Consider the following 15,897-nt stretch of genomic DNA (forward strand, 5'->3'; position numbering starts at 1 on the left):
CACTAATCACTGATTCTAATCAGTGACTCCTGTAGAAACTGGCAGACAGCAATTTGCAATTCCATCCTCACCTCCCCTAGTAGTCACTATACACTTAGCTGGAAGGCCAGCAGTAACTACACATACAACACGAGCCTGGGCAAGGCACTGGGACCGAGGTCTGTGTGTCCCTAGCAGTTGTCACAGCAGCTGAGCCTGAATGGGAGTCCACAGCACCAGACAGGGCTTGAGATCCATCCCGTGCAGCTGGAGAATCCTGGTGTCTAACATCAGACAGTGATTTTTGACTATACTGTCAGTTCTATGCTCGGTCGGTGCTGTGTGTGGATGATAAATTTAATCCTGCACCTACCAGACAACTTGAAGCTCCGGCATCAGAGTCACTAATCATTGATTCTAATCAGTGACTCCTGTAGAAACTGGCAGACAGCAATTTGCAATTCCATCCTCACCTCTGGCTGAAGAGTCCCTGGGTCCATGTGAAGCAGGGTTGTGGCACACATATCTGGGTCTGCTGTGGGCGGAAACTGAGTTCTGAATGCTCCGCAACCCCTCTTCTAAATTGTTGTCTGGATGGAGTGTGTGGTGTGGTGGAGTACATTCTTTACTCACTTTTGCTTTGGTAGCCCTTGTTACCTCCCCGTCCATGTAACCGGTTTCGGCTAAAACAAGACAGACGACCTTCTGTTCAAATTAACAGGTTCAACTTTACTGTGCAATTCATTTGCACGTGACTGCAGCATACAGATTAAGACAAAGTCTCCTTTTAGTGATGTTCCCTTGGTTTTGTGACACATCAGTCCTTGCCCTGTCATTTCCTGAGACTGACCATTTTCACCTCACTCTGCAACCCAGCTGAAATCTTCCTCAACAGATATCTCTTTCGAACATTAGGTTCATGAATGTCACGGCATCCAGACTGGACTAAAGCTGTGTCCTCATTCTTCTAGGAAACTAATACTGACCAGACCAGTTCTCTTCTGCTACAAGTTAGCTGCACAAGAACCTGCTATCTCTGCTATGTTTAGCCTTTCTTTCCTGTTCACTCAGACTTGCACTTGATGTAAGCTTTTTATCTCCGGTCAGAGCTGCGGGCTCGTGCTGTCATCTAACAGCATGAGAGCCACAGCATTCTGACCAGTAGTAATGATTTTACCACCAATGAAAGCCACCTGTGTTTCTCGCCCTGTCATGCAGATGAAAGCATGAGAAACACTCGATGTACAGAGGACCAAACCCAAACAATTACAAGGAGATAATGTTGAAGTCCGTGTTCTGGGTCCATGCCCAAACTGTAGGTGTTCTGTATGACCCCGAACTTTACTGTTCAGGTTCGCCCTTCTCTAGTCAGGGCCTCTATTATGTTAAACCAGTAAACACCATAGTCATGCAACAACAAATTTTAGTAAATTGTACAATACTCAATAATTACATAACCTCTCAAATAATTCAAAACTTTATATGATGCTGCATACATACTATAATATTGAAAAATAATGCAATATCATAAACTATGTATTTACATATTGACTGCATAAACCACATAGGTCATTTACTTACATGCTCAAATTGGTGTAGGTTCGCTATGTCTATTACTGTCAACACAGTTTCATGCAGGAGGCTACTCAAGCAAGAATAAGCCCAGACACTTTTTACAGGAACAGATGGGGAAAGTAGCAGCTTTATTAATTTTGGGACATGAAAATTTTTGCACTAGAAGCTACCTTGCAGCTAATGGGTAATTTTTAAGGGCATAGCATGAGGTAAAAATACTGTGTAGAAGCAAAGGGGAATATCAGAAATGTGTTGGAACAATAAGAGAAACATTGCTACAGTTTTAAACCATTTTTGGAGAAGACCACGTTTACTTTTTGGGGGGTGCAAACTGTGGCAATTTTAGGCCTCCTTCACATATCATGGTAATTTCTGTACATGAAAATCCATCCCAACTGAGATCCATGGTCTGTGTCCGTGTGTACGGATGTGACATCTGTGTGCCATCCGTGAGTCTGTGCCTGCTGCCCTTGTGTCACATCTGTGTGCCATCCTTGTATCCATGTGACATGTACCAGTACCTGGTAAAAGCAGTACATTTTGCACTGATCCCAAGCACCGGCTGCTAAAGGACCATTATCACCTGGGCGCAATGAGATGAGCAAGACCAGGAGACAATGATGTTAGTTGTCATCAGCATGACAAGTACCGATGCCTGGGAAGAAGCGGTTCAGTTTGTGCTCCTCCCAGGTGCCAGCAGTCTGCTAAAGGAAGCTTCCCTCATTGTCTCCTGCTCGTGCTGAGAACAGTGTGGCCAGGAGACAATGATGGGAGTTGTTTCCAGCAGCAGCAGTGTCCCTCCTGTGTAAAATAAAGAATTAAAAAACTGGTGTGGGCTCCCACTCAAATTTCATAGCGAGCAAAGAGAAAGCCCACAGCTGGGGGCTAATGTTAATAATCTAGGACAAGGGACAATACCCTATAAGGTTCCCAGGTTGGTGAATTTACCCAAGAAAAATGACTTAGGGTCCTCCTTTAAATTCAAACCTGCAAATGCTAAACAAACAGCAGTGGGTTGAGAATAATAGCCTTGTAAGAGGTCAGAGATATTGCCCACTACAGGCTATCAATATCAGCCTTCAGCCACCTTAGAAATGGCACATTCATAAGTTGCGCCAAATCTGGCAATTAGCCTCTCTGTTCCCTCTTACCTTGTGGAGGTGTCAAGTGGGGTAATAGGGTTGACATACCTTTATCTTCTCAGGTGACACCAAGGTCAGGGGTTAGTAATGGAGAGGTATCTATAAGACGCCCATATTACTAACACCATAGTAAGTTTGGAAATAAACACACAGCTAGGATAAAGTCCTTTATTTTAAATAAAAATGAACACCTTGTTTTTCGCATTTATTTAAAAATAAAAAATAAAGCTATACTCACCTTACATCTATTCCATTGAAACCCTTGTTGCTGTTAAAAGACAGAAAATAATAAGCAAAAATACCCACCTTACGCCTAATCGACCGATGCCCATGTCCCCTGTAAAACCATACTTTACCTCTCCGTGATCCATCTCTCTTATATGTAGTTTTTGAGTGGGGAAAGATGTTGGCTCGATGTGCGAGCCAAATCAGGGACGTGACTTTTAATGTATGTGTACGTCAAAAGACGTGATTGGTCACAGCAAATATTGATATACCGGTAGTTCGGATTTCTGTTTTGTTCATTCACTTTGTGATTTGTCAATCGTTAAAACTAAACTATTAACTCTTCTATTTTTAAAGCATTCTTACTTAGCAGCATTTTTATAATATATAATCAACTTCAAAAATGATGCTAAAACAATAAATGCAATAGAAATGTGTTATTCAAATATCTAATTATTAATTCAACAGCACTGTGTTAGTTTCCTCTGACATCTGAATGCTTAAAATGCTTTGTATTGTTTACACATCATTTTGAAAAAATATATATTAAAAACCAGATACAAATAATATAGAGATATACAAAATCTAGTTAAGCATCACATATTGAAGGCAAAACCTCAATGAGGTAATCAATTTTGATGAAATTTGAACTTGGCTGGAAAATTTGAATCATATTGAATACATTTTATGCATATTAAATTTGCTGGGAGGTGGTTAAAAAACCCACTCATGCTTACGGTACTTTTCCTTAACGTACTTGCCTTCCCTTACCACTAGTCCTTCAATAAACTACTGTTTTCTCTTTTAAAAATTCCACCTTCTTTCTTCTGTAGACGTCACATGGTCACATGAATCACTCAATCAACTTTGATGTCAATCAAGGCTGCCACCAGGAATTTCAGGGCCCCATACTCACAAAATGTTTGGGCCCCCTTTAGATTCTGCCCAGGCTCCACCCTAGCTCTGTCTCCAACCTTCCATAGTCCCACCACCCAATCTTGGTAATACTCCACTTCTGCACCCTGTCCTTATCTATCACACATTACCAGTCCCCTTCTAACACCAGATCACAAACACAGACAGCAGCTTTTGTTTTGGCTAAAATATTTTGTAAGCCACCACCAAGACAATGTAAACTCTTTTGGCATCGCCATACTCTAAACTATTAAACATTTGTTAAAATATCTTTTAAGGGTATGTGTCGCATACATTTTTTAAACTAAACAATAATACCACATACAAGGAACAAATACTGCCACACCATGACCAGACCATATATTACTATAGCATACAAGGAACAAGTACCGCCTCAATATAACCAGACCACATACCACCACCGCATAGTGAATATCTAATACCACATAGAAGGGACAAATACCGCCATACCATGACCAGACCTTATAGTACCACACACACAAGGAAAAACTAACTCCCCACCATGACCAGATCCCATATCACCACCACATAGTGAATGAATAATATCACATACAAGGGACAAATTCGGCCACACCATGGTCGGACCACATATTACTACCACATAGTGAATGAATAATACCACATACAATGGACAAATACCACCACACCATTAATAAAAAAACACAATACTAATTTATACTAATTTAATAAATACTAAGTGCTATTATACACAAAACGTTTGTGTACAGTACACAGAGTATAGTGTCAGTGTTCACGTAATACAGTGACCACCGTTAACATACACAGGAGCTCTGTATATAGTGTCAGTGTACAGATAGTACAGTGATCAAAGTGACATTATACACAGGAGCTCTGCATTTAGTGTACAGGTAATATAAAGACAACCAGTGACATTATACATAGGAGCTCTGTATATAGTGCCACTGTACAGATAATACAGGGATCCTCAGTGACATTATACACACGAGCTCTGTATATAGTGTCACTACACAGATAATACAGTGATCACCGATTACATTATACACAAGATCTGTATACGGTGTGTAGTGTCAGTGTACAGGTAGCACACTGGCTCACCAGTGATATCTCCAGTTGAAGTCCTTCATCTTAATTTAGCAGAGACCCGCCATCATTTCTTTTGGCTAGGACTCGTCTCTGCAGAAAATAACACAGTTATCCAGAGCACATTCCCCAACCTCTACATTATGCCAGATGAGGAAAAAAGTGACCATGTCACCCTGCACATTAACAGGGCCTCTCCTTCCTCACACTGAAAAAAGTATCTTCAAAAATATCCTTTAATTAACCCCTACAGTAATAATGTCCTACATCCTGCTCCCACATGTCCTCTCATTCTGGACCCCACGTGTCCTCCCATTCTGGACCCCACATATCCTCCCATTCTGGACCTCACATGTCTTCCTATTCTGGACCCCATGTGGACTCCCATTCTGGATCCCATACCCCAAGTGTAGAACATTTGCTATAGGGCCCTAGCTGTTTTTTATGTTTTAAAATGGCAAAAATTAATCAGTAAAATAAAGTAAAGTAAAAACTCCTTTAACTGTTGCAACAAAGCATAGCTTGATGTATTCAATGGCTTTTACTGTGTTTTCTGAGAGTATATATCTTCCTGGGATGTGGCATACTTACTAAGTTGCATGTTAGATTAAAAATGGGTTATATCTAGTATTATGATTATGCAGAAAATACCTTGATGCAGCAAACTCTAGAGATGTCTCAGCAGTTTTTGTTTTCCAAATCACTCCTAAAGATGTATGTAATTTAGTGCAAGTGTATTAAAATACATAGAGATTACAATTTTCCACAGTTTTCACAGTTCCCTGCTCCAGTCCCCTTCTCGCTCATGTGACCCTAAATCAAACTAGGCCACTTAGGAATTTAGGTGTGGAATTTAAGAAACTTTGTTAAAGGAGTTGTCTGAGTAAAATAAAATTGTTTCCCAGGGGACGAGATATATAAAAAATAACAAATTCAGTCATACTAAACTACCAGCACCCACCAGGATTTACTGTTGGACCACTGCTGAAGATCAGATAGTGTTTTAAGACACTTACACTATGTTGCTTAAATAATTAGCAGGGATTAGGGAAACAAATTTGCAATACATCTTCTTTGACATGCCATTTAGCACAGCAGAGTCTAGGCCATAAAATGTCAAATTAAAGAGAATCTGTCTCCAGGTAAAAAATGTCCAGTTTATTTCTTCTTTTATTCCCACTGAGTGTTTCCTATTTATTTATATTTTTAATCTGCTATATGGTCGTGGTGATGTATTTTTATTTACTGCTATTCTTATGGTCTTAACAAGGGGAGATAGAGAGCCTAACAACCCAATTCCAGGGAAACTGTGATCCATATCACCTTAGTAAAGACCAAAAAAACTGGCACTAAATGATAATGCCCAAATCCCTGGAATCATATGGTAGATTAAAAAATCACTATTCAAAGGAGTAGCAGGAATAAAATAACAACACAAATTGACTGCTTTTGACCGGGTGACAGGTCCTCGTTATGTATCAATGACATGATGGCTGACTTCATTGATATGAAATGGAAATCCCATGCCAAACATAATGGGTTGGACAAGCAACATCATAATACACCTCACCAAGGAGATGGGATAAAAAAGACCACACTTCCAAATGGAGACCAGACAGCACATGTCAAAAGTCTTTGAATATATAGTCATGGTCAAAAAAGGTTGGCACCATTGAAATTATTCCAGAAAATGTAGCATTTCTCTCAGAAAATTATTGCAATTGCACATGTTTTGTAATACATTTGTATTTCCTTTGTGTGTATTGGAACAAAAAAAAGAAAAAAAAGGCAAATTAGACATAAAGTTACACAAAATCACAAAATTAGCCAGGACAAAATTGTGGGCCCTTTTCCAAATTTGTTTGCAAATAATTTTGTTACATTCAAGTCATGCTCGTTCACCTGTGGCAAGTAACAAGTGTGGGCAATATGAAAATCACACCTGAAACCAGATAATAGAGGAGAAGTTGACTCAATCTTTGCATTGTATCTCTACGTGTGCCACACTAGGCATGGAGAAAAGAAAGAGAAGAGAACTGTATGAGGACTTGAGAACAAAAATTGTTAAACAATATCAACAATCTCAAGATTACCAGTCTATCTCCAGAGATCTCAATGTTCCTTTGTCTGTGGAGCACAACATAATCAAGAAGTTTACAAACCATGGTACTGTAGCTAATCTCCCTGTATGTAGTCAGCACAGAAAAATTGATGAAAAGTTGGAATACAGGATAGTATGGATGGGGGATAAGCATCCCCAATCAATTTCCAAAAACTTAAAGCTGTCCTGCAGGCTTAGGGTGCATCAGTGTTAGCACAAACTATCCATTGACATTTGAATAAAGTTAAATGCTATAGTAGGAGACCTAGGAGGAACCTATGTCATGGGTATTCCAGCAGGACAATGACCCCAAACATATGACCCCACCCCAAAGTACTCAGAAATGGAAATGGAAACAAAGCAGCCAGCAATGAGTCTGGACCTAAATCGCATTGACACCCATGGACAGATCTTAAAATTGTTATTGGTAGAAGGCATCCTTCAAAAATGAAAGACCTGGAACAGTTTGCAAAAGAAGAGTGGTCCAAAATTCCAGTTCAGTGGTGTAAGAAGATTGTTTATGGTTATAGGAAATGATTGTTTGCAGTTATTTATTCAAAAGGGTGTGCACGACAAATTAAGTTGAGGGTGCCAACTATTTTGTTGTGCCCATTTTGGCGGCTTTGTGTTAAATTTGTCCAATTTGCCTTTTTTTCTCAATTTTTTTTACATTTGTTCTAATACACACAAAAAATAAATATGTGTATAACAAAATGTGTGTTTCCCTGGAGAAATACTTCATTTTATTGAACTATTTCAAAGGTAGCAACTAGGGATGAGCGAGTATACTCGTTAGGATTCGGTACTTGATGAGTAATGCGGTACTCACGGTACTCAAATCCTAGCGAATTAATTTCACTACTCGCCTCGCAATATTCGGATCTCCCGCCAGCATGTGTCAGCCAATCACAGTAAAGCCACCACCTTCTTTGTCGTGGCATTACTGTGATTGGCTGGCCGCGCAGCGTCATATGTGTGTGCGGGGGTCTGTGCGGGCTCTGCCGGGCTGATCGGGGCTCTGTGCGGTCTCTGCTGGGCTGATCGGGGCTCTGTGTGGGCTCTTCCAGGCTGATCAGTCCGAGAGAGCCCGTACAGACCCCCGATCAGCAGAGCCAGCACCCACGCAGCCGCACAGACCCCTGCACACATTCTCCGCCCGCACACACAATCTCCGCCCATTATTCACATTTCCCATAGACTTATATTGGACCCAAGTATTAGGAGCTACTCGTAATGAGTACAGCGAGTACGAGTATTTCACTACTCGCTCATCCCTAGTAACAACACTTTCGTCTATGACTGTATAAAGAACAAGCTTAGAACACATATGGTATGAAGCATATGGAACAAAATAAAGGAAAAGTAATATGCAAGATACTCATAATTTAATAGATCACAACTTTATTATTAATTAAAAATAATTAAACTTAATTGACAAACAGAAAGGATACATAATTACAAAATAAATACAGCTTAAAGAAAAAAAATAACAAAGCATTAAAAAATCTACAGAAAAATTATAATTAAAAAACACGGAAAAATAGGAATAAAATTTATATAACCAGTGAATTCAATTAAAATGCAGTGCAATTGGTAAGGAGTGAAAAATGATCAGTCAAAGAATGACTGATTAGAAAAAGGAAATAAATAAAACTCAATCACCTTGGTGACTAGTGCATAATAACCCAAAAAAGTGAAACACGTAACAAATAATGACAAATAATGTAATTAAATGTGAAAAGATATATGAGTAGAAAAAAATAAAATAAAAAATTATGTAAAAATTGCTAAGCTTATTCATAGAGTTGAGCGAAACGGGTCGAAAAAATTCAAAAGTCGCCGACTTTTGGCAAAGTCGGGTTTCATGAAACGAAACCCGACCCTAGGATGAGGTCGCCCACGAGGTCGGCGACTTACGCGCCAAAGTCGCGTTTCAAAAGTTTGTTTTGCGCTCTTTTTCAGCCAATCAGGATCCACGGACACTGTGGGCAACGTGATGACATAGGCAGGGGTCACCACCATCTTTCAGAAGGGCATGCAAGTGATTGGCTTGCTTTGGTGGGCGTCACAGGGGGTATAAAAGGGCGTGCACGCCGACCGCCATCTTACTTCTGCCGATCTCAGTATAGGGAGAGGTTGCTGATTCTGTAGGGAGAGCGTTAGGCAGGGAAGAAGACAAAAAAACTGCTTCTGCTGCTAGCGATTTGGCCTGCACAACACACCAGTCACTGTGTGTGCAGTGCAAGGGGAGGCTATATAGTGGTGTATCAGTGGTGTTGGTTGTTGGGCTGCCTTCTAAGGCTTCCTGACATTCCTGCATTGCTGTTTACAAACTGCTCCGCAAACTGCTTTTTTATAAGCAATCCCAATTTTTTTTTTTTGTCCTGCTGAGAAAAAAAAAAAACTGCTTCTGCTGCTAGCAATTTGGCCTGCACAAAACACCAGTCACTGTGTGTGCAGTGCAAGGGGAGGCTATATTGTGGTGTATCAGTGGTGTTGGTTGTTGGGCTGCCTTTTAAGGCTTCCTGACAGGCTGGCATTGCTGTTTACCCACTGCTCTGCAAACTGCTTTTTTAAAAGCAATCCAATCTCCCTTATCCTCTAGTCACTTTGAGCACAGCTGTGCCATCGAGCCTGTGACATAGCGCTCAGATATCAGTGGGCCTCACACAATCCAAAAGTGTCCAGTGTCCAAAAGTGTCTGCAGAAATTCAAAATCTCCCTTATCCTCTAGTCACTTTGGTTAAAGCTGTGCCATCGAGCCTGTGACATAGCGCTCAGATATTCATTGGGCCTCACACAATCCAAAAGTGTCCAGTGTCCAAAAGTGTCTGCAGAAATTCAAAATCTCCCTTATCCTCTAGTCACTTTGGTCACAGCTGTGCCATCGAGCCTGTCACATAGCGCTCAGATATTCATTGGGCCTCACACAATCCAAAAGTGTCCAGTGTCCAAAAGTGTCTGCAGAAATTCAAAATCTCCCTTATCCTCTAGTCACTTTGGTCACAGCTGTGCCATCGAGCCTGTCACATAGCGCTCAGATATTCATTGGGCCTCACACAATCCAAAAGTGTCCAGTGTCCAAAAGTGTCTGCAGAAATTCAAAATCTCCCTTATCCTCTAGTCACTTTGGTCACAGCTGTGCCATCGAGCCTGTGACATAGCGCTCAGAAATCAGTGGGCCTCACACAATCCAAAAGTGTCCAGTGTCCAAAAGTGTGTGCAGAGATTCAAAATCTCCCTTATCCTCTAGTCACTTTGGTCACAGCTGTGCCATCGAGCCTGTCACATAGCACTCAGATATTCATTGGGCCTCACACAATCCAAAAGTGTCCAGTGTCCAAAAGTGTCTGCAGAAATTCAAAATCTCCCTTATCCTCTAGTCACTTTGGTCACAGCTGTGCCATCGAGCCTGTCACATAGCGCTCAGATATTCATTGGGCCTCACACAATCCAAAAGTGTCCAGTGTCCAAAAGTGTGTGCAGAGATTCAAAATCTCACTTATCCTCTTGTCACTTTGGTCACAGCTGTGCCATCGAGCATGTGACATAGCGCTCAGATATAAGTGGGCCTCACACAATCCAAAAGTGTCCAGTGTCCAAAAGTGTGTGCAGAGATTCAAAATCTCCCTTATCCTCTAGTCACTTTGGTCAAAACTGTGCAATCGAGCCTGTCACATAGCGCTCAGATATTCATTGGGCCTCACACAATCCAAAAGTGTCCAGTGTCCAAAAGTGTGTGCAGAGATTCAAAATCTCCCTTATCCTCTAGTCACTTTGGTCACAGCTGTGCCATCGAACCTGTCACATAGCGCTCAGATATTCATTGGGCCTCACACAATCCAAAAGTGTCCAGTGTCCAAAAGTGTGTGCAGAGATTCAAAATCTCCCTTATCCTCTATTCACTTTGGTCACAGCTGTGCCATCGAGCCTGTGACATAGCGCTCAGATATCAGTGGGCCTCACACAATCCAAAAGTGTCCAGTGTCCAAAAGTGTGTGCAGAGATTCAAAATCTCCCTTATCCTCTAGTCACTTTGGTCACAGCTGTGCCATCGAGCCTGTCACATAGCGCTCAGATATTCATTGGGCCTCACACAATCCAAAAGTGTCCAGTGTCCAAAAGTGTCTGCAGAAATTCAAAATCTCCCTTATCCTCTAGTCACTTTGGTCACAGCTGTGCCATCGAGCCTGTGACATAGCGCTCAGATATCAGTGGGCCTCACACAATCCAAAAGTGTCCAGTGTCCAAAAGTGTGTGCAGAGATTCAAAATCTCCCTTATCCTCTAGTCACTTTGGTCACAGCTGTGCCATCGAGCCTGTCACATAGCGCTCAGATATTCATTGGGCCCCACACAATCCAAAAGTGTCCAGTGTCCAAAAGTGTCTGCAGAAATTCAAAATCTCCCTTATCCTCTAGTCACTTTGGTCACAGCTGTGCCATCGAGCCTGTCACATAGCGCTCAGATATTCATTGGGCCTCACACAATCCAAAAGTGTCCAGTGTCCAAAAGTGTGTGCAGAGATTCAAAATCTCCCTTATCCTCTAGTCACTTTTGTCACAGCTGTGCCATCGAGCCTGTCACATAGCGCTCAGATATTCATTGGGCCTCACACAATCCAAAAGTGTCCAGTGTCCAAAAGTGTGTGCAGAGATTCAAAATCTCCCTTATCCTCTAGTCACTTTGGTCACAGCTGTGCCATCGAGCCTGTCACATAGCGCTCAGATATTCATTGGGCCTCACACAATCCAAAAGTGTCCAGTGTCCAAAAGTGTGTGCAGAGATTCAAAATCTCACTTATCCTCTAGTCACTTTGGTCACAGCTGTGCCATCGAGCCTGTCACATAGCGCTCAGATATTCATTGGGCCTCACACAATCCAAAAGTGTCCAGTGTCCAAAAGTGTCTGCAGAAATTCAAAATCTCCCTTATCCTCTAGTCACTTTGGTCACAGCTGTGCCATCGAGCCTGTCACATAGCGCTCAGATATTCATTGGGCCTCACACAATCCAAAAGTGTCCAGTGTCCAAAAGTGTCTGCAGAAATTCAAAATCTCCCTTATCCTCTAGTCACTTTGGTCACAGCTGTGCCATCGAGCCTGTCACATAGCGCTCAGATATTCATTGGGCCTCACACAATCCAAAAGTGTCCAGTGTCCAAAAGTGTCTGCAGAAATTCAAAATCTCCCTTATCCTCTAGCCACTTTGGTCACAGCTGTGCCATCGAGCCTGTCACATAGCGCTCAGATATTCATTGGGCCTCACACAATCCAAAAGTGTCCAGTGTCCAAAAGTGTCTGCAGAAATTCAAAATCTCCCTTATCCTCTAGTCACTTTGGTCACAGCTGTGCCATCGAGCCTGTGACACAGCGCTCAGATATCAGTGGGCCTCACACAATCCAAAAGTGTCCAGTGTCCAAAAGTGTGTGCAGAGATTCAAAATCTCCCTTATCCTCTAGTCACTTTGGTCACAGCTGTGCCATCGAACCTGTCACATAGCGCTCAGATATTCATTGGGCCTCACACAATCCAAAAGTGTCCAGTGTCCAAAAGTGTCTGCAGAAATTCAAAATCTCCCTTATCCTCTAGTCACTTTGGTCACAGCTGTGCTATCGAGCCTGTGACACAGCGCTCAGATATCAGTGGGCCTCACACAATCCAAAAGTGTCCATTGTCCAAAAGTGTGTGCAGAGATTCAAAATCTCCCTTATCCTCTAGTCACTTTGGTCACAGCTGTGCCATCGAGCCTGTCACATAGCGCTCAGATATTCATTGGGCCTCACACAATCCAAAAGTGTCCAGTGTCCAAAAGTGTGTGCAGAGATTCAAAATCTCCCTTATCCTCTAGCCACTTTGGTCACAGCTGTGCCATCGAGCCTATGACATAGCGCTCAGATATCAGTGGGCCTCACACAATCCAAAAGTGTCCAGTGTCCAAAAGTGTGTGCAGAGATTCAAAATCTCCCTTATCCTCTAGTCACTTTGGTCACAGCTGTGCCATCGAGCCTGTCACATAGCGCTCAGATATTCATTGGGCCTCACACAATCCAAAAGTGTCCAGTGTCCAAAAGTGTGTGCAGAGATTCAAAATCTCCCTTATCCTCTTGTCACTTTGGTCACAGCTGTGCCATCGAGCCTGTCACATAGCGCTCAGATATTCATTGGGCCTCACACAATCCAAAAGTGTCCAGTGTCCAAAAGTGTGTGCAGAGATTCAAAATCTCCCTTATCCTCTAGTCAATTTGGTCACAGCTGTGCCATCGAGCCTGTGACATAGCGCTCAGATATCAGTGGGCCTCACACAATACAAAAGTGTCCAGTGTCCAAAAGTGTGTGCAGAGATTCAAAATCTCCCTTATCCTCTAGTCACTTTGGTCACAGCTGTGCCATCGAGCCTGTCACATAGCGCTCAGATATTCATTGGGCCTCACACAATCCAAAAGTGTCCAGTGTCCAAAAGTGTGTGCAGAGATTCAAAATCTCCCTTATCCTCTAGTCACTTTGGTCACAGCGGTGCCATCGAGCCTGTCACATAGCGCTCAGATATCAGTGGGCCTCACACAATCCAAAAGTGTCCAGTGTCCACAAGTGTCTGCAGAAATTCAAAATCTCCCCTGTCCTATAGACACCTTGTACCTTGTTTTACATTACTATATAGTTTGTTGGATTTTGTCTACATTTCTACCAAAAATGAGGAAGGCTGGTGGAAGAGGCCGTGGAATTGGGCGGGGGTTGGCAGCTGGTAATGATGATGTTGGTGTTGGATCTGATGGTAGTGGCATGAGCAAAATAGGACCGAATGCAGGAGGTGTTGAGCCTGCGTCATCGTCTGGCTACATAAGGCCTCGAACGCTTAGTTTTCTAGGAGTTGGCAAACCGCTTTTAAAGCCAGAGCATCAGGAAAAAGTTTTGTCTTACATTGCTGACTCAGCCTCCAGCTCTATCGCCTCCTCTTCTTCAGTTGTAAAAAGTAAAAGCACTGAGTCGTCATTGGAGGCTCATGTTCATGAACCACACCTTTCCTTGTGTCCTTCACCCCAACCATGATTGAAGGATGACGCAGGCCATAATACTGATTACTCCATGGAGCTGTTTTCACATACCATGCCTGGATTATCAAGTCAAATGGTGAATTACCCAGGCCAAGATGAATCTGACATGGAGTGCACTGATCACAGCCGCTGATGGATGATTCTGCTGGTACATTCACTCAGAGCACTACATTGTCCTCGCAGTGTACAGAGCCAGATTCTGACCCTGATGAGACTCAGGTGCCCCTTACCGCACACTATACCACCATACACGGTGACACAGAGGAAGGTGCACATGACATAGAAGAGGAGGTGATGGATGACCCAGTTGTTGACCCAGATTGGCATCCATTGGGGGAAGAGGGTGCTGCTTCCAATAGCTCAGATGAGGAGCATCCACAGCAGACATCGACATCGCAACAGCTGTTATCTGGCAGGCCCGGAGCACTCCAAAGACAGGTTCCAAACATCAAAATAGTTGCTGGACAGCTTGTCCAGAGGGTCAAAAGATCACAGCGTGCTAGGCCGCAAAATGTCTGCCAAAGTAGGAAGAGTGCAGTGTGGCACTTTTTTGAACAAAATCCTCATGATCAGGCCAAGGTTATCTGTAAGAAGTGCGCAAAGACCTTTAGCCGAGGGAAAAATCTGAAAAATTTGAATACCAGTTGCATGCTTAGACATTTAACCAGCATGCACTTGCAAGCGTGGACACAACACCAAACCTCAAGTGCCACATGTGCAACTGATCACAACGAAGGTAGTCAGCAACGCTACATTGTTTCCCCCACTGTAAGCCCACCAGTTAGCACAGCAGAAAATGTTGAGGTGTCGTTGCAAGGCCACAGCAGTCAGGGAATCCCACTGTTATATCAACGAAAGACTGATTCTAGGCCATCAGAAAGAACACCAACTCCATCACCATCATCAACCCTCTCTCAGTCCGCCCTGTCCACCGCTACTTCCACCATATGCAGCTCTCAAGTTCAGCTCACCCTCCCAGACACTATGAGTAGGTCAAGAAAGTACTCAGTCTCTCATCCGCGTACACTGGGTTTGAACGCCCACATTGCCAAACTAATCTCGTTTGAGATGATGCCCTTTCGGTTGGTGGAAAGCACAGCTTTCCGCGAACTCATGGCCTATGCAGTACCACGCTATGACCTACCCAGTCGCCACTTCTTCTCTCGCAAAGCCATCCCAGCCCTCCACCATCATGTGACCGCATTGTCCATGCACTCAAGCAGTCAGTGAGCGGAAAGGTGCACCTCACAACTGATGCATGGTCCAGTCGGCATGGCCAGGGCCGTTACGTGTCCATCACTGCGCACTGGGTTAATGTGGTGGATGCAGGGTCCACAGGGGACAGCGGTGGTGGGACAGTGCTGCCTAGCCCACGGTATAGGAAACAGTTGGCTGTAGGCGTTCGACCCTCCTCCTCCTCCTCCAGAAGCGAAAGCTCGTCCACAGAGCGCAGTCGTACGAGCACTCCATCTGCAGCTGCCACTGTTGCACACGATGTGTCCCCCTATCGAGCAGCTAGTGGAAAGCGACAGCAGGCTGTGTTGCAGATGATGTGTTTGGGCAACAGACACACCGCCGAGGTGCTGGCCGAGTACTTGAAGCGACAAACTGAGTCATGGCTGGGCAGTGTACATCTTGAGGCAGGCAAGGTAGTTAGTGATAACGGCCGTAATTTTGTGGCAGCCATAGCCCTTTCAAAACTCAGCCACATACCTTGCTTGGCTCACACCTTGAACCTGGTGGTGCAGTGCTTCCTCAAAAATTATCCGGAGTTAACAGCCCTGCTCCAGAAGGTGCGAAGACTGTGCGCGCACATCCGCCGGAC

Source organism: Dendrobates tinctorius, unplaced genomic scaffold (assembly GCF_039654945.1).
Source record: "Dendrobates tinctorius isolate UK_male_01 unplaced genomic scaffold, ASM3965494v1 ptg000064l, whole genome shotgun sequence".
Taxonomy (NCBI): Eukaryota; Metazoa; Chordata; class Amphibia; order Anura; family Dendrobatidae; genus Dendrobates; species Dendrobates tinctorius.